At 35.4% G+C, this 22,199-nt stretch overlaps 1 pseudogene; it reads right to left on the reverse strand.

Moving 5' to 3' along the window:
* Positions 1–562: 562 nt before the first annotated feature.
* On the reverse strand, positions 563–7,367 carry LOC134390140 (ret finger protein-like 3; annotated as a pseudogene).
* Positions 7,368–22,199: the final 14,832 nt, after the last annotated feature.

Genomic DNA, 22,199 nt, shown 5'->3' on the forward strand with positions numbered 1-22,199 from the left:
CATGACCCCTCTCATCTCAGGTACTATGCCCATGCTGCTGTCCTGTGGAAAATTTTCACCTCTCCTCTACTATGGCTAATTATTGCTTATTTTTAATTTCTCCACTTAAGCATCACAATCCCGGAAAAGGTTCCTTGATTAGGTCAATTCTTGAACTGCATGATTTAATCTCATACTCTTAGAATTTATAACAATCATATATTTATATCATTAGTTGATTAATTCTTTCTTTTCCCACATCCAAATTTTTCTTTAATTCATAACCTCCACAATACATGAAGTCGAACTTACAGAAAGAAAAAGTAAAACATTTGGAAACCAAGCTAAGAAAACATGACATATCTATAGGAAACAAAATGTAAACACAAAAGTCAACGAATCTTACAGTTTCAATAATCAACACTTGAAACTCAATTTATATTCTAATGAATGTAATTAGGTTAATTACATCATGGAACATTCTATATTTTTCTGCTGTGACTTTGTATAATATTTATAACAAGCAGAAAGTTCCTAGGTCTAACCACTAAATAATTTTCTATTCATGTTTCTCTGCAGTGGTTTACTTGTCCTCCACAGGGTGGACTGGAGATTTGGCAGTGGCTGTGTTCATCACAGGACAGATGCTCAGGACACTCTGATCACCATTAGGTGGAATTGATGGGCTCAGTGACTCAGCAGCAGAAATTCTCGTGAATGTAAAGATGTGGGAAACACCTTCAATGTTGAAAAAGGAAGCGTTTCCCATGCCCATATCCAGGAAAATCCCCACTTGGTGTAACTCAGGGTCCACACAGAGAGCAGTTGGATGCCTTGTGCTGGCATAGAAGTAGCCTCCACCCCTCAAACTCACAGTCCAGAATCCAAGCTCTGGAATCAGTTAGATCTGTCCTTGTCAATGAACAAATTCTTTACAAACTCCCAGGTCCTATTTTGAGCTTGTCCCCATGTCCACCTCCCAGGAATGGCAGCCAGAGGTGAAAGAAGGGAAGTCCAGGACATGAGGTGTGTGTTGAATCTCTGAGCAAGCAATGGCAAGTTCTGCTTCAAACGTCCACATTGGATGCTCCTCAGGTCATTGGAAATCATGAGGCAGTTGTTGGCTGTGTCAACATCTAAGGTCACATCCACTTGGATCTTCCACGTCCTTGGGTTCATCTGTAGAATGTCTTTCAGATGAGGCTCCAGTTCATTGATGGTGGCAACCAGCTTCCCCAGCTGCCGAGTGGGCCTGATGTCATTCTTCGGAGAGGCCAAGGCATGGAAGTAGCAAAATAAATCCTCCCTACTGGGTTCTTTCTGCAGTGAATTGATGCAGTTGAGGCAGAGTATGCACCACACTTCAGGTACATTGGTTTGTCAAGGTAGGCTGGGCAGGCAGGGCATCTTTCCTCTTGTAAGAATTCAGCCTTGTCCATGCTTCTGTGCTAGAATCTCCTCTGTCCCCCAGCTGCTTCCAACAGTAAGTAGCTCAGGTGTTGTAAGAAAGGGACATACAGAGGCCTTTAATTGATGAGTCTCTCTCCTTCCTCTTAATCACACCCTGCCATGCCTCTTTAACTGAGTCAGATTTTGGTTTAGGTTATAGTAGGAATTAAGGTTTTCATAGGTGATACATCTCCAATAACAGTAACCTTAATAAAATCCTTAATCCTGACTATATATTTTCCTCAATATGAAGATAAGATTAAATTGCCATCACTTAATATTAGATTAGACCTAATGTACTAATTTCACAAGTTTATTTTAGAGATTATTCTATCAATTGTCAGTAGGGATGTTTCCTCTGATGTGTGTTATACACTCAAGCTTTGCTTGTAATCCTAAAATAGATTATTCAGTATAATCACATTTAGGATTTTACAAAAATGCATAAATTTATTTATATACAACAGAACCAAAAGTAATTGGTGTATGCATCACATTGGGGAAATTGTAGGTAGTTCTAATATACTTCCATTTGTTTATTTCTGGTATAAAGAAAAATTGATAATTCCTGAAATAATTTATAATCGTGAAAAATGATCATGAAACTCTTCATGGGTTTTAGGCACTTCACAGAGTGTTAGTATGAAATTCAGAGACAAAACACAGGGAACATTTTTTTGTAGTACTTATGTTCTCAAATAGAAATTAACAGTAAAGTTAGTTGTACTTTCTTTCATATGTACTAATCCTGAACATTTTCCTTTTAATCCCTTTCTGTGTATTGAGATCTTCACAGATTTGTTTTTAAATTTCAAATAATTAGAAAATAATCTTATTATTTTTCCTACCTCACACTTTATCACATACTAAATAAATTTTCTCTTTTTGCATACTTTAAAAAAACAAAACACCTAATTTAGGACCATTTTAAACATGATTGCAGATGGGATTAGATGACTCAGAGAGATTCATGTCTTCAGTAAAAGAGATGGTGAATCTGCAGATGTCATGGAAATGGCTAGGTTAAGTGACTAAATTAATTTGTATTGAATTCATAAAATAATAGCTTTGTTTTCAAATTTCAAACAACTTGAATATAATCTTACTATTTCCTCCACCTAAAAGTATGTAAAATATTTAATAATTTTTTCTATATATACATTTTAAAATTATTTTTAATTTACACATAACAAGCATACATATTTATGGATTGCAGAGAGATATTTTGATACATAAATATGGAATGATCAAATCAGGGTAGATGGCATATTCAAATCAGGGTGGATAGCATACTCATCACCTAACACACTTAGCATTTCTTTGTGTTGGGAACATACAAAAGCCTCCTTTCCAGCCGTTTGAAAGAATGCAAAGCATTCATTCTAAAGATTATTGATCAATGATCATCTTCTAGGATGTAAGTCATTGAGGATGGGGACAATTCCTGTTTTGCTTTGTTGTTGTTTGCTAGTCAATTGGTTTTGTTTGGCCTTTTTACTCACTGCTTCATCTGCAGCCTGCCAAGGTACCTGGCATCTACTAGGCACTCCAATATTTGTTGAATGGATTAGTTGATTACTTTATATATATTACATTGGATATGTAAAAAATAAGACAGAATTTCATAAGATATGGCTAATGAACTCGTAAACTTGTAAGCTGGAATAAGTTACTTTTCTAGTCCATTGTCTCTTAAATGCCACTAAAACCAGAGCCTAAGAAATATGGTATAAAACCTACTTGTTAGCATCCTAAATGTTTAGCTGATGTCATTGGGGATGTTCTAATTTACTGTCATATTTGAAAATTGTTTAAAACTTGAGTAATGAAGTAGCTAGATATCAGCGACTGATATGTGAGTTAAATCATTTGTGTTCCTTTCCCCAGGAACTTTGGCTTATTTCTTGTGTTATTCAGGACACAGTGAAAATTCTATAGAGCAGCCCATAAAGTCCCTAATATCTGTTCACAATATATTACTCCAGTCATTAACCATTTATATTGTTATTCTACTACACAAATCTACTTTTGTCTACCTGGTTTATTTGTTTTTTGGACCTTATCTTCAGGTTTTCCTAACTCTGTAACTGTCTCTATTCTGGACTTTTAAGTGAATTTATTGTCTCATTTACCTTGCACTTTCTAAGTTAATTCAACTGCTTATTTTTCATGAAACTATTTTCCAACTAAAATACAAATTAATTTCGTAAAATTATTTTATTGCTTAACTCATATTTTTGCCACAATCTCTTAGGGAATATATGAGATATCGTGGATACTTAATGAAAATATTTTGAATATTGAGGAGGAAGGTCCAGATGATAAAGAAAAATTTTTATAGCTCCCATTTGCCATATATATGATAAATATTTCTTACCAACGTGGACCACCCTACAATTAAAATATAATTTAACTGGAATGAGTCTGTCATTCACCTTAACTTGTATAAATGTCTATCTGCTAATTTTCATTATTTTAGTTAAAGTTGTCTATGATTGAATGTTATTAACTTTGAAGGGATAAAACATCTGTGAAGGTAGAACTTCTATGGTTTATCTACTTAAGATCTGGTGTTTATGTGATGAGGGATGATTAAGATATTTCTTTAAAATAAAGTTTGTTTGTTTAGAACCAAGAAACATATCAAAATGAGCAGAAAAGGTCAGCCTCATTAAACTAAACTCAATCTAAATGAGCTGGTTTCACTTTCTACAACATTCATTCTTCTTTAATGACTAGAAAAATAAAAAAAGTATTTCTTGTTGCAGCCTAATGGAATGTGGAGAAAGAAAGGGAGACCAAACTCAGAGCAGCTTATTTTCATGTTTATCCATTCGGATGAGGTGATCCATCTGTGGCTTAAGCTACTTTTCTGATTGGGGAGGGGAGGGGAGAAGATATATGGCTTTTTGAGTTATTCTAAAATAATTTAAACTTTATTGAATTCTGATTTCAGAAGTTCACTTCATTTTTGTTCACTTGGATTCTGTATCTAAGGAGAAATTAAGGCAGTGTTTTGAGCTGATTTTCAAGTCAAAGCAGTAGCTAGTGAGGACAGTATCCTCTTAAGGTAACTGACAACTCTCTCCTTGTACAATCATGTGCTGCCTAGCAATGTTTCCATCAATGATGGACCACATATACAATGGTGGTCCCATAAGATTATAATACCATATTTTTGCTATGCCTTCTCTATGTCTACATACATTTAGATACAAAAACACCATGGTGTTACAATTGCCTACAGTATTCAGTACAATAACATGCTGTATGGGTTTGTAGCCTAGGAACCATAGACTATACCATGTAGCCTAGGTGTGTTGTAGGCTGTACCACCTAGGTTTGTGTAAGTGCACTCTGTGATGTTCAGACAATGACAAAATTGCCTCATAACCCACTTCTCTGAACACATTACCATCATTAAGCAATGAATGATTGTTTTCAAAGATTAACCTTAATAGGGTATATATATATATATATATGTGTGTGTGTGTGTGTGTTTGTGTGTGTGTGTATGTTTACATTATGTATACATAAATTTGTGTGCTATTCTATGGCCTTTATTCTTATATATATCCTAAAATGGATGCCATTGTAAATTGCTTTAGAGAATGGTAAACAAAGACTAGAAGTTAAGATTTTAAATCACTGTTTCAGAGCACAGTGATAAAAATAACCTAGTAAGACTTCAGCTTATGAGGTGGGCAGCAGAGGGAGACGACCCTGGATGGTTTGGATTGGACTACACCATGAAAAGTACTGATGCAAAAGTGAAGAATTCTAGTTGGTGGGGAGTTGCAAATTAAGAATGGTGGTTGGGAAGGACAGTGCCATCGTGGGATCTTTCTTTTAGCTTGATTAATCTGAGGGTGGCCCACATAGTAACATGATGGGAAGGCCCTGGGGATGAGTGTAACAGCAGGTAAGCTCTCAGTGTGGTCTACCAATGGTAAGGAAGAGGAATGATTGAACTAAGCAACATCTGGAAGAAAGACATGAAGTCTTGGCTATTAAATGGTGAGAATAAAGAAGCCCACAAACAGGACACGACTGGTCTTTCAATAGCTAGAGTGACAAGTAAATTGCCAAGCAAGCAAGGCATACTGTTCAGTCAATCAAAGCCCTCTGATATCAACACAAAATACACTTCTAAAGCCACCATGCCTCTCCCTCCCACACTTCCACACCGTAGTTCACCCTTACTCAAATAAACAGTGTTTGGCTTTTTAGTTTCGGATTATGAGTGTGGTCTCTTTTCTTGGTGATGGTTCCCCCATTTTATCAATGCCTTCTCTCAACCCTCCAATATCCCTTGGCTTTCTGTCTTGTCTCCTTCTGCTTAATTACTCAGCTTCTCAAAAGAGTGATTTTATGTTGATGCCTTTATTTTCTTAATGTCTCTTTCCTCCCGAGTTGTGACAATGGAGCTGCCTAAGGGGGATTAGTGAGAAATTAATTAAGGGTCACAAAGATTGATTATGTTTTGTAAACATGAGTACACTAATTATCCTAATTTGATCACCACACATTGCACACATGTATTGATATTCAAATCTGTACCCCACAAATATATATAATCAATTATGTTTCAATAAAAAAAGATTCAATATATAATAAATAAAAAAATAATAAATGAATGAATGAATGAACAACCCCTTCTTCCGAAGAAGTATAAATAACAATTGTATTAGTCTGCGTGGGCTGCCATAACAAATTCTACAGGCTGGATGGCTTCAACATCAGAAATTTATTTTTTCCACATTTCTGGAGGTGAGAAGTCCAAGATCAAGGTGCTGGCAGGGTTGTTTTCCTCAGAGGCCTCTCTCCTTGGTTTGTAGGTGGCCACCTCTTTCTGCCTCTTACACGGTCATCCCTCTGTGCACATGCACTTTCAATGTCTTTCTGTGTGTCCTAATCTCCTCTTCTTATAAGGACACCAATTATATTAGATCGGGGGCTACCCTAACAACCTCATTTTAACCTCATTACCTGTTTAAAGGACTTATCTCCAAATATAGTTGCATTCTGAGGCACTGAAAGTTAGAGCTTCCAACCTATGAGTTTTGGGGTACACAGTTCAACCCGTAACAACACTTGCATTAAATCACTGAGCATGTAGTTTAATGGAAAAAAACACAATTTGCCAAAAGCAAACCTCTCTTACACACACATAAAAATATGGAGGCTACATAGTATTGGTAACATGATTTTAAAGATCATTTCTGATGAAACTATTATCTAATAACCCCTTCATTTTATGGTATACATTACAAAACCAAAATTATCACAAAAAGCATAAAATAAATGGATCCCCATAAAAATCTCACTCATTGTTCTTATTTTTGTCATTGCTGTATGTCAGTGAGAACTTAATCATAGACTGGCTCTGGTCATCTGAAAACCACTGATTTATAGTACTCATTTTATCTTCATGTTTATATATATTTTTTTTCTGTCTTTATACATTTATATTTTCTGGGGTCGTCAAGCTGGCACCTGCTTCTGAAGTCCATAATCCATCCCATAGCTTCAGACCTCAAGCCAAGTTCAGGCTACTTTCTCAGGATTTCCTTTTCTGACACCTTTGCCAACACATCCGGGCTTCTTAACACCCTCCATCCCTAATTGCTGAAACTGAGAGACAAAGCTAGAATCTTATTTTTGAACTCCCCACCTCTCTCTTCTATTTCTCTTTCTGAACCTTCTCTCTGGGGCTCATTCTCTGTATCTTCCTAGGAGATATTCTTCTTCCCATCCATGGGATAAATATAGCATCAGAACATAAAGGAATGTTAATTATTTTACAATTAACAGTACAGAAGAGTTTGATGTCCTCACCTTCGCTGCACATCCCTGGAAGCTGTGACCACTGATGTGTGCTTCTCACACTCTCCAACATCATCATGACACCTTGCAGGAAGCAGGAGCTCAACTAACATCGGTTAAGTCGAGGATGGCAAGAATGACTGAAAGGGAATGATATTTGACTTTTTGGGTCAAAAATCTCAAACACAGTATTAATATAACTATATGCTGCCTGAGAAAATAAATTCCTATTTTCCTTATTTTTGCAATGGGAGTAACAACTGTACACAAGGTTTTGCGAGAAAGAAATGAAATACATATATGAATGTGCTTCTAAACTATAACTTGCTATTCAAACTTTCATACCCACATGAAGGAAATGAAATAGAACAAATATCAAATAATCACATTAAAAGATCACACGAATGAATTTTATTTGGGCAATAGCTTAGAGTTTTACAGTTTACAAAACAATTATTTCAAAGAAAATGAAAGGTTTTATTTTGTATCCATTCTCATTTGGCATATTTTTGGCAGTTTTCAAGAGGCTAAAATGGCACATTTTGTGTTGATATAGCCTGGGAAGAAAACTTAAGTCTAGTGGCCAAAAAGAATTAGGTGTTGAGGCAAGAATAAAATACTGATGCTTCCTTTTATATTTTCCCATTGAAGCTATTTTTTCAAAACTCTATAAGCCATTTTTCACATGTCACTAAAATTTAAACTGCTACTGGGTATAGAACTTAAAATAAATGGCTTTTTGAAAACTCAAAATAGTGCAGGTTTGGCTTAGTTGGACCCAAAATGGATTTTTAAACATTGGTTGGAAAATTGACTTCTCATCCTAGTGCTATTATTACATGTGTTTTAATAGGTTGTCTTTAAAAATTTACTCTGAAATAATGTTTATTAATCTTTCACACTGAAAATCTTTTAAAATTATTGTTATTACTATTATTAGTACTTTGGCACATATCTATACTGTACGTAGATTTGTTGGGATGAGTAGATGTATTACTCAGGATTCTCCAGAGAAAAATAACCAATTTTATATATATACATACACACACACACACACACACACACACACACGTATGTGCTTGTGTGTGTATGTACACATACACATATATAAAGATATAAGGAATTGACCCACTTGACTAGGAAAGATAACAAGGCCAAAACCTACAGGGTGGTCCAGAAGGCTGGAGACCCAGGAGGGTCAATGTTCCAGTTTGAGTCTGAAGGCAGGTCTGCTGGAGAATTATCTCTTGTTCAGAGGATGCTGGTCTTTTTGTTTTATTCAGGACTTCAACTGATTGGATGAGGCCCACTCACATTACGGAGAGCAATCTGCTTTACTCAAAGTCACAAACTTAATGTTAATCTCATCTAAAAATACCCTCACAAAAACATTCTGAATAATGTTTGAGCAAATATCTGGGCACTCCATGGCTCAGCCAAGTTGACACATAAAATTAACCACAGTAGGTTATGAATGATTTTGCAAGTGCATGTTACGTGTCTGCCAAAAAAGCTATGAAATATTTTATTTTATAGCACCACAATTCATAAATCTCGTTCCAAATGACACAAAATCTTGTTTTGAATGGTAGTCTTGTTCAGAAGAATGAATTCTTTTTGAAAAGAAAATGATGGCAATTTTGTCTATCTAGCATGTGATGGTTTTTGAGGCACTTTCACATGCATTAGCATTTCTTATCTATCAGCACCATTTTCTTCAAAGCCTTGGCTTCAGGTCTTGCCACCAAGTTATTGACTATGTCTAACACAAGAGAAGTGAAGTCAAAGGTCAAACAATTATGCAATAAAGCAGCATGAACAATATTTGCCAAGTACAATCCTATCTTTAATTGAAACTTCTTCAGCCTTAGTTATGTACACAATGCCTCAGCTTGCCTAGCCATGTTGCACAAGATTGTGATGTCCATATTGGAGCAGCTTTTATTCATCTTTGAATCTCCAGCATCTGTAGTTGTTATTGGAACATAGGAGTGAAATAAAGGTGTTACAGGTGAGAGTGAATCAATTTATGATCAAATTATCTCAAGAACTTTCTTCTTCCTTCTTCTCTTTAAGCAAGCTCTAGACCTAAAATAATACTAATTCTAGATGAATTAGTAGATGTGTGCACCTGTTCGCTTTTTGCTACATTGCCAAAGTGCTGGCTCCTTCTCCTGTCTCACATTTAATTCCTTGCTCAACCTTTTCCAATTTGGTTTGACCCAACTACTCTTTTAGAATGACCCATGATTTTCTAATGTTTAATTAAGTGGCTTCTTTTTATTTATTTTTATTAATTTACATCTCCAAATGTAGACCTTCATATCTGTTTCCTTGAAGAATACTTCTAAATGTATATGTCCATGCCCGTAATATTCAAGAAGACTGCATCAGAAAATAATAATCTTCACAAAAAAAGTGTGTTTTTCTCTTACATTCCCCATTTCCAGCACAGATATGTGACGCCTTCATTAACAGAAAGTCAGAAACATCTCTTGTTCCCTTCTGAACAATAGTTCAGTTTATATCCGTTATATTTCAAATCCAATGTCTCTCTGCTTCTAGGTTTTCTCACTCTTAATTCATTCTGCATACTGCTTCAATAGACATCTTTCTAAAGCATTAAAGTCCCACTCAAAATATTTCACAGATTTTTGAAAAAATAATACTGTGGTATGAGATAGGGACAAATTCACAGAAATAGGGCATAAATCCTGTTACCAATAATGAACACAAAGTTAGAACAAATTTGACTTGATAATGAGTCCCTGAACTGTTGACCTCAAAATCCTTATGTTGTATGTGGCTAAGGACAGGACATATCCCAGGGCCTGAGTTAAAAATATTTAGAAGTAAGGGATCAGCTCACCCCCAGTTAGGGGTATGAGAATTCTGGAGCATAAGGATTCTCAAAATCCTTGTGTTGTATGTGGCTAAGGACAGGACATATCCCAGGGCCTGAGTTAAAAATATTTAGAAGTAAGTGATCAACTCACCCCCAGTTAGGGGTATGAGAATTCTGGAGCAGAAGTAAAGAATGGCGTTATATTTATGTGGTACAATCTGATCACTAGTGATGTGTGCTAGTGCTGACCTACCATATTGAAGTATATTGTGGACTGATATTTGAACATGACAATGTTTGTGAGTGACGTTATCACTCTCTTTGCCAAGTCCCTCTGTAGTTTCTTGAGTTAATGCAAATACTAAAAGATTTTATTCTTTTCTATTTGTAATTGTACATATTGTGGGGTACAGTGTGTTGTTTCAATACATCCATATATTGTACAATTATTCACTTAAGGTAAATAGCATATTTATCACTTAAACAATGATTTTCTTTGTGGTTATTACATTAAAGATCCTCTTTTCCAGCTATTTAGACATATGAAATATTATTAGATATATTCATCCTAGAACACTGGAACTTACTTTTCCTATCTATCTGTACCTTTATATCCATTAATCCACCTCTTTCCCTTTCCCCTTCTCTCTCTTCTCAGCCTCTGGTAACCATTATTCTACTCTCTACTTCTCTGAGAACCACTGTTTCATTATTATTGTTGTTGTTCTTGTTTTTATTGTTTTTGATTCCCATACAAGTGAAATCTTGTGGTATTTGTCTTTCTGTGTTTTTGTGCCTGGCTTATGTCACTTAACATGATGGTCTCCAGTTCCATCCATGTTACTGTCAATGACAGTATTTCATTCTTCTTTATGGCTGATTATTCCTGTGTGTGTGTGTGTGTGTGTGTGAGCGTGCGCGCACACATGTGTGTGTATGTGTGTGTGTGTCTATCACATTTTTTTTATCCATTCATTCATTGATGGGAATTCTAGCAAACATTTAAAGAAGAACTAATATGAATTCTTCTCAAACTCTTCTAAAAAAATTAAATGATTATATTGGCCCTTGGATTATATTGCACATACTGTAATGAGATATCATCAAAGCTAATTGGTAGTTAGTTTTGGCCAAAACGAAGTCAGTGGAGAATTTATAATCACCAAAATCATTATTACTTCTCAATTATATTCTTAATTTTGATCTACTCCCCATCTGTAAATAGAACCATGGAAGAATAACTTCATGTGTTTTATGTCAGCTACCATTAGTCCTAGAATACTTATTTGTTCTTGTAAACTATTGTTACTTGCTGTCTTTAGCATCTGCTCTGATCACGTAGGAGCTGTCATTTTAGCGTAACATTCTCTATTTCTCTCTGCCCTACCTATATTCAGCCTCAATAAAAATCCTTCATGTTAACGAGGCAAAAATCCAGAAGGTGATCACTTGCTGCTCGGTGAGGAAATGAACAGCAACATTTTGTGGCCCTGACCCCTGTGGCTTAAATACTTTTTCAGCTCCCCTAGAGCCATTCGTACATTAAAACTAGCTTTTTAGAATTCAGCCAGTTCGGACTTAGCCTCATTTTCTAACATTTAGAAAGTCAAGTATCTTACTTGTTCAAGTATTTAGCATGGAATGCCAGCAAGCCAAACACCAGGTCAGTGCAGTAAGAATATGGTACGGCAACCAAGAGGGGGAAAAAAAAAATACCCCAACAGTTTTTCAAGAGACACTAAAGTTGTCCCCTAAGTTTATTCTTGCAATTGATCACATTTATGAAAGTAACAGTTATAATGCAAGGAAGATGGTTACAGAATAATGTAAAGAAATCTCTCCATATACCATTTGACAACTTTATTTCCACTACAAACTGGTGTTATAGTGCACATAAGTTATCCTGTTGCAGAATACCACTGGTGGATTATGTTACCGTATGTTATTCATTACAAAAATCGCAATAATGTTGCAGACTATTTATTGACGTATCTAAACACAACTAGAAAAAATGACTTCCTCTGCTAGACCAGCTGTATTTTCTATACTCATCTTGACCATTACTTCTCATAAGGCTTCTTGAAAGATTATTCTCCAGCTGACAGGCTTTCAGAACTGTAATTTGGAGAATAAAATCAGATAACAAATGACTACATTTAAATGTTGGAGCACAGAGTCCATTCTCTTCGTTTCATAAGGTAAATTTTCTCTTCCAGTAAAAAAGATTCTTCTAGCCTCACATTCTATTCCTGTTCTGGTTCTACTGGAAACCTTATGAGTAGATATTTAAACTTTGTAACATAAACATAACAAACACTACTTCTTGATGATGCTGAAAACTGTTACTGAGTTTTTGAGTTTTTATTACATTAACTTTTGTGTATTTTCTTATTCAATTTTCATAACAACCAGATGAGCAAATAGACTTAGAGCCTTACCCACAATTTCAGTGAGTTATATCTGAGCCCAATATGTCTAAATTCAAAGATCTCCCACTGAATTACTTCCATTCTTATTGGTTAGTCCAAACCATTAGGACTATCTTCTGCATGGGATTACCTATTAGAAGTTACTAAGGCCGACATCTTGTGAGCAGAGATCTTTGCCCCTTGAGAGAGAAGACTTACAGGTGGATTGCCCACAGGTTGTCGCCTCTCCCAGGGTGATGGAGACACAAAGGATGACTCAAAGCCCATTTCACCAGAGCAATGAGAGGCCCAGAAGGGGTTAATCCCAGAAGCAATTCCTTCAAGAGAGAAGAATTCCTCGGAATAACCCTGAATCAGACTTTCTCTCAGTTTTTATTGTCCAGGCAAGAAAGTTACAGAAAAGGAACACAGGTGGTTACAAAAAGAACAATGAGATAATTGTTAAGGCAACACTTAGTTACCCAAGTAACTCAAAGAAACAGCTGGAGGCGAGATGTAGAACATACCCCAACCATCAACCTTGAAGCCTTTAGCGCACATACTTTCCCATCATTAGGTTTAGCTGTACCAAGGACAACTGCCCTTAGAGCAAGCATTTTTGCTGTGTTACAATTTTTTATCTACAACAGAAACTTTAGTCCTGGGAAAGTTTTCTGTTTTTCCCAAGCTTAGCATTTCTATGTGCAATACTAAAAAGTTAGGTTATTCCTAAAACTACAGGGCTTTAGCCCTGCTAGAACTAAGGGCTGTTGCCCCACTAAGCTACAACCTGTGGTAAAGGGATTTGGCCCCTCTGAAAACTAAGGACTGTGGTCCTACCAAGCTATAAGTTAGGCCCTGTGAAATACATATGCTTATTAATGTTAGTATCCTCCACAACAGGTGATATAGGAAACAACTAATCAGCAAATATAAATTGCCAGTGGTATATCTGGCTATATAGAGTAAGCAACTACATATCACTGAGTCTTTTTTCTAATAATGGCATTTCATGTGGGTGTTCCATAAATAAGTAAGGTTATGGAAGCCAGTGAGAGACCAACCAAACCTAGAGTACAGATGCATGTAAGAGCAGGTATTTATTGATATTTTATATCAGTCATATGTGAGGCCAATTTTAGAGTTAGTTCTGATGTTCAACTGTCTCCTTATTATAGGAAAGTTTAATTCTGATACCTATTAACTCTTCACAATCCAGTCTGAGCCTCCTAATTCTGTTTTCTTCTTCTGTATTCAACCTACTTATTTTCCGCAACGGCCTATTTCAGCTTTCAGAAACATAGTTATGTGTCATCAGAGATCACTGGTGATGTTGAACAACACTATGCATTGTGCATCTATGCATGTGTGACAGAAGTCTAGAGACTTAAAGTCTATGAAAGTGCTTTGAGAAAAATGCATGCTTTGCATTTTTAAACTGTAGATGTCATGCAGACTCTTACTGATATTCAGGTAGTTTGGAAAAAGTATGAAGAAATGAGGACACACAAAAATAAAATTGAAGCCAAAGAAGAGAAGAAATGTACACTAGATAAAAAAAATTCTATTTCATTTTGATGAAGTGTTTCCAAAGGCCTAAGGAGACTTTTTCTTTTAAGGTCCTATGTTCTTTTTATCTCCTGTGCTTCTGATGTAACTAAGAAAAAAAAAAAAAAAAAAAAAAAAAGAGGGGGAGAACAGAGATATATTTTTCTTTTCTCCTTGAAGTCTGTTTCTTGGTACATATAAATGTAGCACAATGGCCAAAGGAATCGTCACATTTTAAAGGCAAGTATATTTTAAAAGAAAAGCTAACTAGCTTCTTTCTCAAGCTGTATTTCCATCTCATCAATAGTAAAGTAGGTTTCTAAAAGGAGGTCTGAATAAAATAGGAAATTATTGAAACAGTGCATGGATGCTTTTAAGAATGCATACTATTGTTACACTTTGAGACCTCATAGTATTTAAAACGTGACTTTTTTATTATGTCTTTGTCTTGCAAACTTAGCCTAAAATTTAGCTTAAAATAATCATATGGTATTACAGTATACAATTAAAAGGATTTCTATGGTGGTGTGAAAATTTTAACATTGTTTAAATATCTGCTTTTGAGGAAATGTATCATTTCTTTTTCCAGATATAATATGTATAAAACATCTCATCTGGGCCGAATGCCAGGAAGGCACCATGCTTAAGTAATAAGCCCAATTATCTTACTAATAAACAGCAACTAGAAATTGAACCCCTGTTGGCAGATATATAGGCTACTTAAACACTAAGTGGGATTAATTAAACTCTAAAAAGAATTACATTACAAACAAATATAATAATAAATCATTATACAAATACTAAGTATAGCAATTATCTCATTTTCCCCACTTTTTTGCTACTGAAGTTTATGGTTTTGAACTATCATGAGAAAAGTGTATTAAGAACAGTGGAGAGCTTACTTCCAAAGATCATCTGAGATACAAATGTCATATTCCAAACTGATAAAAGATGAATGTGATGATAAATATTTCACTTCAATGCCAAGGGCTATGAACAAGATATTCTCAAGAATGGTATAGGTATTAGGTAAATATTTATACTATAAGGTGTCATGCAGAATCTTTGGGGAGGCTGTAGTGGAGGGCATTTGAAATGATTCAGGTTGAGCACATATAAGAATAAGTTTATGATCAATGTAACATATTTACTTAAAAAGCATTGTTGACTTTGTACAATTTGTTTTCTAATTAATTCAAAGCAATTACACAAGTGCAAACTTTCTATATGATAAAATAAGATTTTTTTTCTTATACAGTGCAGCTCATTTTGTTGAGGTCATTTTAGAATTTTCTGAGATTATTATAATCAAAAAGGAGCTTTAATTTCTAACAACAAATGGTGTACAGAATCTGAGTTTCCACTCTTCTTTTCTCAATAATATTTAATGAAATAGGAGGGATGAGGTAACCCCTCTCCTACTATTAAAAACAAACATAAGGGCCGAGCCGGTGGCGCACTCGGGAGAGTGCGGCGCTGGGAGCGCAGGCAGCGACGCTCCCGCCGCGGGTTCGGACCCTATATAGGACTGGCCAGTGCACTCACTGGCTGAGTGCCGGCCACGAAAAAGACAAAAAAAAAAAAAAAAAAACCTAAACACAAACAAGTAAACAAATATAAAAAATAGCACTAACCAAGCAAGAAGTAGGGAAGGGTCTTATATCATAAATTTCAAAAAAGGTGACCAAAGAAATAAAGGAAATTTCAGAGCAACAACGTGCTGTATTTAGTCATGACATGTTTTATATCTGTACTGATAATTGTAAAATCCTGAAAATTCTAATAATCTTTAATCTCAAAAGAGGAAAACATTATTTCTTTCCTTTTTGTTATATAGAGTGTTGGGGGATTAGTATAAACTACTGATGAGAAGTATGAAAATAGATGTCAATAAGAGGATCTGAATGTTTCTGATACAGTCCTACACTCTGAAGTTAGTGAGAGCTTTGGATGATAGAAAAGGGTCGGGAGAGTGGGTTTCCTCTCCCAAGAGCAGAGCTACCATCAGTTAAAGCAAGTGCTGTCAGAAGTTTTCTAAATCATCAGAAAAAAGAATAGAGATCTGGTCTCCCCACAAAAAATGCCCAAGGTGCCAGCTGAGTTCTTAACTTTCTTCTATCCCCTATCTGCCCTACATACTACAAAAAAGTGAACCGATTACAATCCTTATTTATTAAATTGTAACTTAGAGAAGACAAACAAGTACCACTTAAGTTATAAATGTAGTAAACAAAAATAATCTGAACAAAATTAATTAGAAGAAATAGAAATCTGGACAAAGCCATCCATGTTAGGCAGGAAAAAAATGAAAGGTCACAGAAACTAAGCAAATATGATCTGGTGAAGGTTGGCGGGAGGGGATAAAAACAACACAGTCTGCCAAAAACACGTAAAGATTTCAGTCTGGAATAAAATACAACCCAAGGAGTTAAAAAACATTCCTGTGAGTGTTTAACACCGGGGTAAAACTTCAGTAGAAGGTATTTTCTACTTAAATGGAAGGTATTTTCAGTAAAATGATATTTAAAAATGAGATGACATAGTAATAGCTAATAGAATGGTTACTATGTTCCCAAAAGCAACTTAGAGATATTGATTTACTTTATCTTCACAATAGCCCTGTAAGGTAGGCTTTGTCCCCAACTTATGGATGAGGAAACTGAATCACAAAGACTTTTAGCATAAGGCACAATGTCTTACAGTGAGTAAGTGGTGAAGTCGGAATTTAAATTTAAGCAGTTTGTCCCCAGAGTCTGTGCTCTTAAGTAGTATGATATAATGCCCATTAACACAAAATTATGTGAAAAGGTGTATTGCAGATGTAAGAAAACTAAAGTGATAAAAAAAAAAAGAAAAAGAAAAAGAAAACTAAAGTGATGGGTAAAAAGAACTAATACACAAAGTTAAAACTGAAAAAAGTAGAAAAGTAGAAGCTAATCACCTTTAAGTTGAAAAGTAAAAGTTATCGCTTCCGGCATAACAAACCACCCCCAAAGGTTAGGGACTTAAAAGAGGATCATTCTATTGCTTGTAGTTCTGTGGGACAGTAGTTCAGGATTGATTATGGGCCCTCCCTGTTCAGCATGGTATCAGTTGGGGTTAGAGGATCCAAAATGGCCTCACTTACGTGTGTTGGACCTTAATGGCTACTTAGGTGACTTCTTTCTTTACAGGATTTCTCATAATTTAGTAATTCACTGACTAGATTCTAACAGAATAAAACAAAAATTTGAGAATTAAGTTCAGCCACATATTTTTTTAAATTTTCATATGTTCGTTTTAATAAGAAAAAGAAATAGAGACCATTCGTATTAGTTAGTTTTCTATCACTGATAACAGAATACCCCCAATTGGGTAATTTTTAAAGAAACAGAATTTATTTCTTACAGTTTTGGAGCCCACAACATCCCAGGTCCAGGGGGCACACCTGGTGAGAGTCTTCTTCGTGGGGAGTCCCTGAGGCACATGTAACATCACATGGCAAGGAATGAGAAGGAGCCTTCTTACATGCTTTCTTCCTCTCCTTCTAAAGCCCCCTGACGACTCACTGATAACCCATTAAACCATTAACCCATTAGTCCAGGAATGGATTAATCCATTCACTCGGCATGGTCCTCACAATCCAATTTCCTCTTAAAGGCCCCACCTTTCAAATACCATGTGGGGATTAAGTTCCATGTGAGCTTTGGAGAGGAGAAACATTAGCGTCATAGCACCACTTAAATGTTTATCAATAAAAGAATGCCCAAAACACTTATTAACAATTCCATAGAATACCTAACACAGCCATTATAAAGAAATAAATATTTTGTATATTTACATTTAAATTAATTACTGATAAATTTGAGATTATATCAACCATCTTACTTTTTTCCTGCACTTTGACCTAACTAGTCTCTGCTGGTAATTTGTCACATTGCTGCCTTACTTCAGAAGACATTCTTCCAAAATTAAGAAGGAACCCAATTTTGAAAAGGAATATTAATTCCAGGAATAATTCATCTGTGCAATGACTAGGATATGAGACATATCCTAGGAAAACCATTTAGTTAAAGTTTAAAGAGAGAGTTTTTTTTAGCCACCTAGGCAACAAAAGCAAACCACCTGTAAGGAGAAACATGAGGTTGGCTTAAGACATCTTCAAAGCAGTATTCCATGCTAGAGGACAACGGAACAATGCCATACCTTTCTAGGTATCAGAAAATGCAGTGCAAAACATAGCCAGCCCAAAGGTTTTCCACTATGCAGAGACAAACAGAAATGATCAAACCCAAAAAACACTGGGAAAGCTACAACCGTGAGTTTTTCTAGGGAAAAAAATAAAAGAAACTCAGTAAGAAAAACCAGCCATAAAGATTCAAATCAAAAAGGACCTCAGAAAAGGAAGAACTTGAAGTTGTTGTATTCAAATGAAACACTAAAGGTAAGTAAAATGCCTGTAGAAATATAACAGAATAAATTTGTGCAGGAGTTTATAATAGCAAATATTAAGTAATAAATATGAACGTTGGTAATGAAAAAGAAGTGGGAGTTGATAACACGAGGGATCTTCAGAAGATTCATGAAAGGATTTGCATTATCTTATAATTCGACTTATCCACAAACTCTCTGAAGTACTCTAGTATAAGAGAAGGTCATTGTTGCTTTTTGGGTACAGGGATCTCTCCAAGCCATATGCCAACACAGGTTTTGTTTGTTTCTTTTTCAATTGTTGCATCAAGGGTTACTTTATTTGGGAAAAATTACCTCCTGGGGATATCACAGAAATTCAGAAGTGACTTGTGAATGAGAAGTAATAAGTATTTTTTAAAACTATTTGTTAGATTATATATTAAGCTTTATTTATATTAAATCATAATTTTCACAATAGTAGTGCAAATAAAATAATAATATTCTCATTCTCACTAGGTATATGATTATTTTTAATGGAATATTATACCAAGAGATAGCTTATAATGTCTCCCCAAATTTTCCTATACCTTAAAATCTATAGGTGTTATTTTTTAACTTTCAAACTTTATTTTACCTGAATATCATAAGTTTCGATGGCATAAGGAAAAAATTCAAATGTGTATGTGTGTGTGTCTGTGTGTGTGCAATTTGCTTCTTTTGAAATGGATAAGCATTTTTCATTTACTATGTATTGAATAGTTATTATTTTCTTTCTGGTTGAAAGTTAGCCCGTGTTTTATAAGATAGTTCAGATGGATAGCTAGATGGACAGATAGATTTTGATAAGTAAACTCATTCCATTTTTTGTTATACTGAGCTCCATGTCTGTGGATTTATGGCTACTTTCACTCTTAGTTATTGTAGTTTTATAGGTTTTTGTTACTTATTGGGCATACATTCTTTTTAATATTCTTGATGAAAATGGTACATAAATTTTTTTAGAAGTCAACTCTAAACTGAATTTGCTAAATTCTCCCACTGTAATCCCACTGAGATTTTGATCAAAAGATCATTTAATTCATAAATAAATTTGAAAAGAAATTACATTCCTACAATGTTTAGGATTATGATATGCCTAACAAAATTCACATACCATTGCTTTATATTGGTTTGAATATTGTGTGGTTAATTTTAATTCTGTGTTTTTTGAAGTTCTATTTGCCATTTGAATAATAGCTTTTTTTCCAGGACGTGAATTTTCATTTTTTATTGCTGTTTGATAGAAAAGATATTGCTTTTGTAAATGGCTTTTCAAAACAGCTAACTTACTGTACACTTATCAACATTAGCACATTTTTCAATTATTCTTATGGACTTAGTGTACTTAATTTGAAAATACTTTGTGTTCTTATATTACATATATTACAATATATATTCATTCTTCAGTTTTGCATTTGCTAGTCATGCAAGAATAATCTTGAACAAAAATAATAATAGAATCTGTGTTCACCACTTTTAGATTAATGTTTTTCCATTGAAATTTATATATTTTATTGGTTTTGTATGAATACTATTAATTGCAGTTTTATTCTATGTTTAGTCAAGTCAATAGCAAATGCTGAATTTTGTAAATTATTTCACTGTTTTTAAAAAGAAAATGCTGGATGTCTTTCCTCCTTTTCTTTATTAAGAAGATGGTCTGTATTAATTGATTTCCTAATATAGACTCATCCTTGCATTCCTGGAACAAACCTTATGCATGGCATTTCATTCTTTAGTGTTTATTTTTTTTTATTGTATTTATATATGGTTTTCATTTATACTCCTGGGTGAAATAAGCATTATTTTTTTAGTATAATTTTTGTCAATTGGTGATATTATAATTTTCAAAGACTTAGAATATAATTTGAGATCTTTTCTATCTTTTAATATAACCTTAATGCTTACCATTTATATGTCTCTAATAATTTGAGTAGGCATTTCTATGAAATATAGAGTGAATCCAAAATAGAAGGTAGCATCTGGATACAAAAAAAAAAAAAAAAAAAAAAAAAGACACTGGCTATATTCAGAAAAGCATTTCAGGTTTTTGATTTTTGAGTTTCAGCTGCAACATTCGAAGAATGTGGAAGTTATTGCTCCCATCTTCACAACAGGAAAGAAAAAAGCTGAACAAACCAAAAATCAATGCTTTTCCTTAGATTCATCGGAGAACTAATGTCACAGAGCAAGCCACCACCCTGAAATCTGGAGAGACAGGTGAACATAGAATATGAGAGCTTGGATAAGCTTACCCAGAACCACTGGATGCTCAAACAGTAATTGGCAAATTGATGGAGGCTGAATGTGGGCTAGATTGAAAGTGAAAAACATCTGGGGACCTGGTTCTTGGGGGAGGGGGTACCTGACACTTATCTGGGTTTTACCTCCAGCCATTCCACCCAGTTCGTATGGTGAAGAAATGAGAAAAATACCTTTCTGTTTCAGACAGAGGGAGAGGGAAAGTAATGATCTGAAATATCCCCAGGGAGAAATTTATCATTTTGAAATATTGTCAGAACATTCTCCCTAACAAAGGCCTGCTGTCCAAGGGAAACTAAGTTCCCCGATCTTTATCTGACTAGGGAGAAGAGTAGTTACATAGCGTCAGCATCCTCTAGCCTTGTGGTCTCATATAAAAAAGGGAGGAAAAGGCTAAAAAATGCTCCTGAGTTTTCTGGATTGACATTGGTAGGATGGTGGACTGGTAAGCCCAGGCCCTTGTTTCCCCATAGAAATGTGAAAACAAACAAACAAATTGAAACAACTGGAAACTCTCTAAAATAACCTTGTAGGAGCCATGGAATACAGTTAAAGGTCTATGGCAACCAATCAAATGCCCAATTAAGAAAAAGCCATATTGAAACAGTAGAAAATTTTGTGGAGTTTTTAATAGTGGCCATTGTCCCCCACCCCTGTGGTGCAGCCTGGCCCAGTCTGGGGCGAGTAGCAGCACAATTTCCTATTCCCTCCCTTGAACTGGAGAGAGCAAAAAGGATCTTACTTGCACTGTTATTACCTTTCTGGGGCTGCCTCATTTGGAGAAAACATGCATAACTTGGGTCTCAGGCTGTAGAAAGCTGTGGGAAGTAGCTTTTGAAAACCTCAGAGGGTATACACACCCATAGATGCCTGGGCAAGATTTTACGTGTAGAGAAATACAATACAATATCTAAGGCATCAGTGAGGAGCAGGGGTGAGACAGTGTGGGAAATTAAAATATTTAATAGTTGTGTATGGGATAAATTTTAAAAAGTACACTTACAGGCTTAGGAAATACACATGCCCAGAAAAGAACTGAGAAGACTTTAAAGCCTTCATGCTGGACAGATGTCAAGTTTCACAGAACAACCTCACCAGCATGTCCCTCAGACCTGCAATAGGGTCCTCAGCCATGAGAGCCTAGTCGCCTGATGGGGTGACCCTGGTCTTGGGGGCCTGGACACTGTCTCCTCAGAGACCACTGGCTCCCTTCCTCTGGGGGTCCTCAGACAGGGCCTCCTTTATTTTGCACTCAGCAACTGTTTATTGAGCACCTGCTATGTGCCAGAAACTGTTGCCGGCATGGGGCAAATCAGCGACCAAGAAATGAGGTTCCTTGAACTCATGGTACTTGGGTCCTACTGAAGGGAGACAATCAGCACACACACACACACACACACACACACACACACACACACACACACACACACACACACACACTCACACACACA

Source organism: Cynocephalus volans, chromosome 11 (assembly GCF_027409185.1).
Source record: "Cynocephalus volans isolate mCynVol1 chromosome 11, mCynVol1.pri, whole genome shotgun sequence".
NCBI classification, from domain to species: domain Eukaryota; kingdom Metazoa; phylum Chordata; class Mammalia; order Dermoptera; family Cynocephalidae; genus Cynocephalus; species Cynocephalus volans.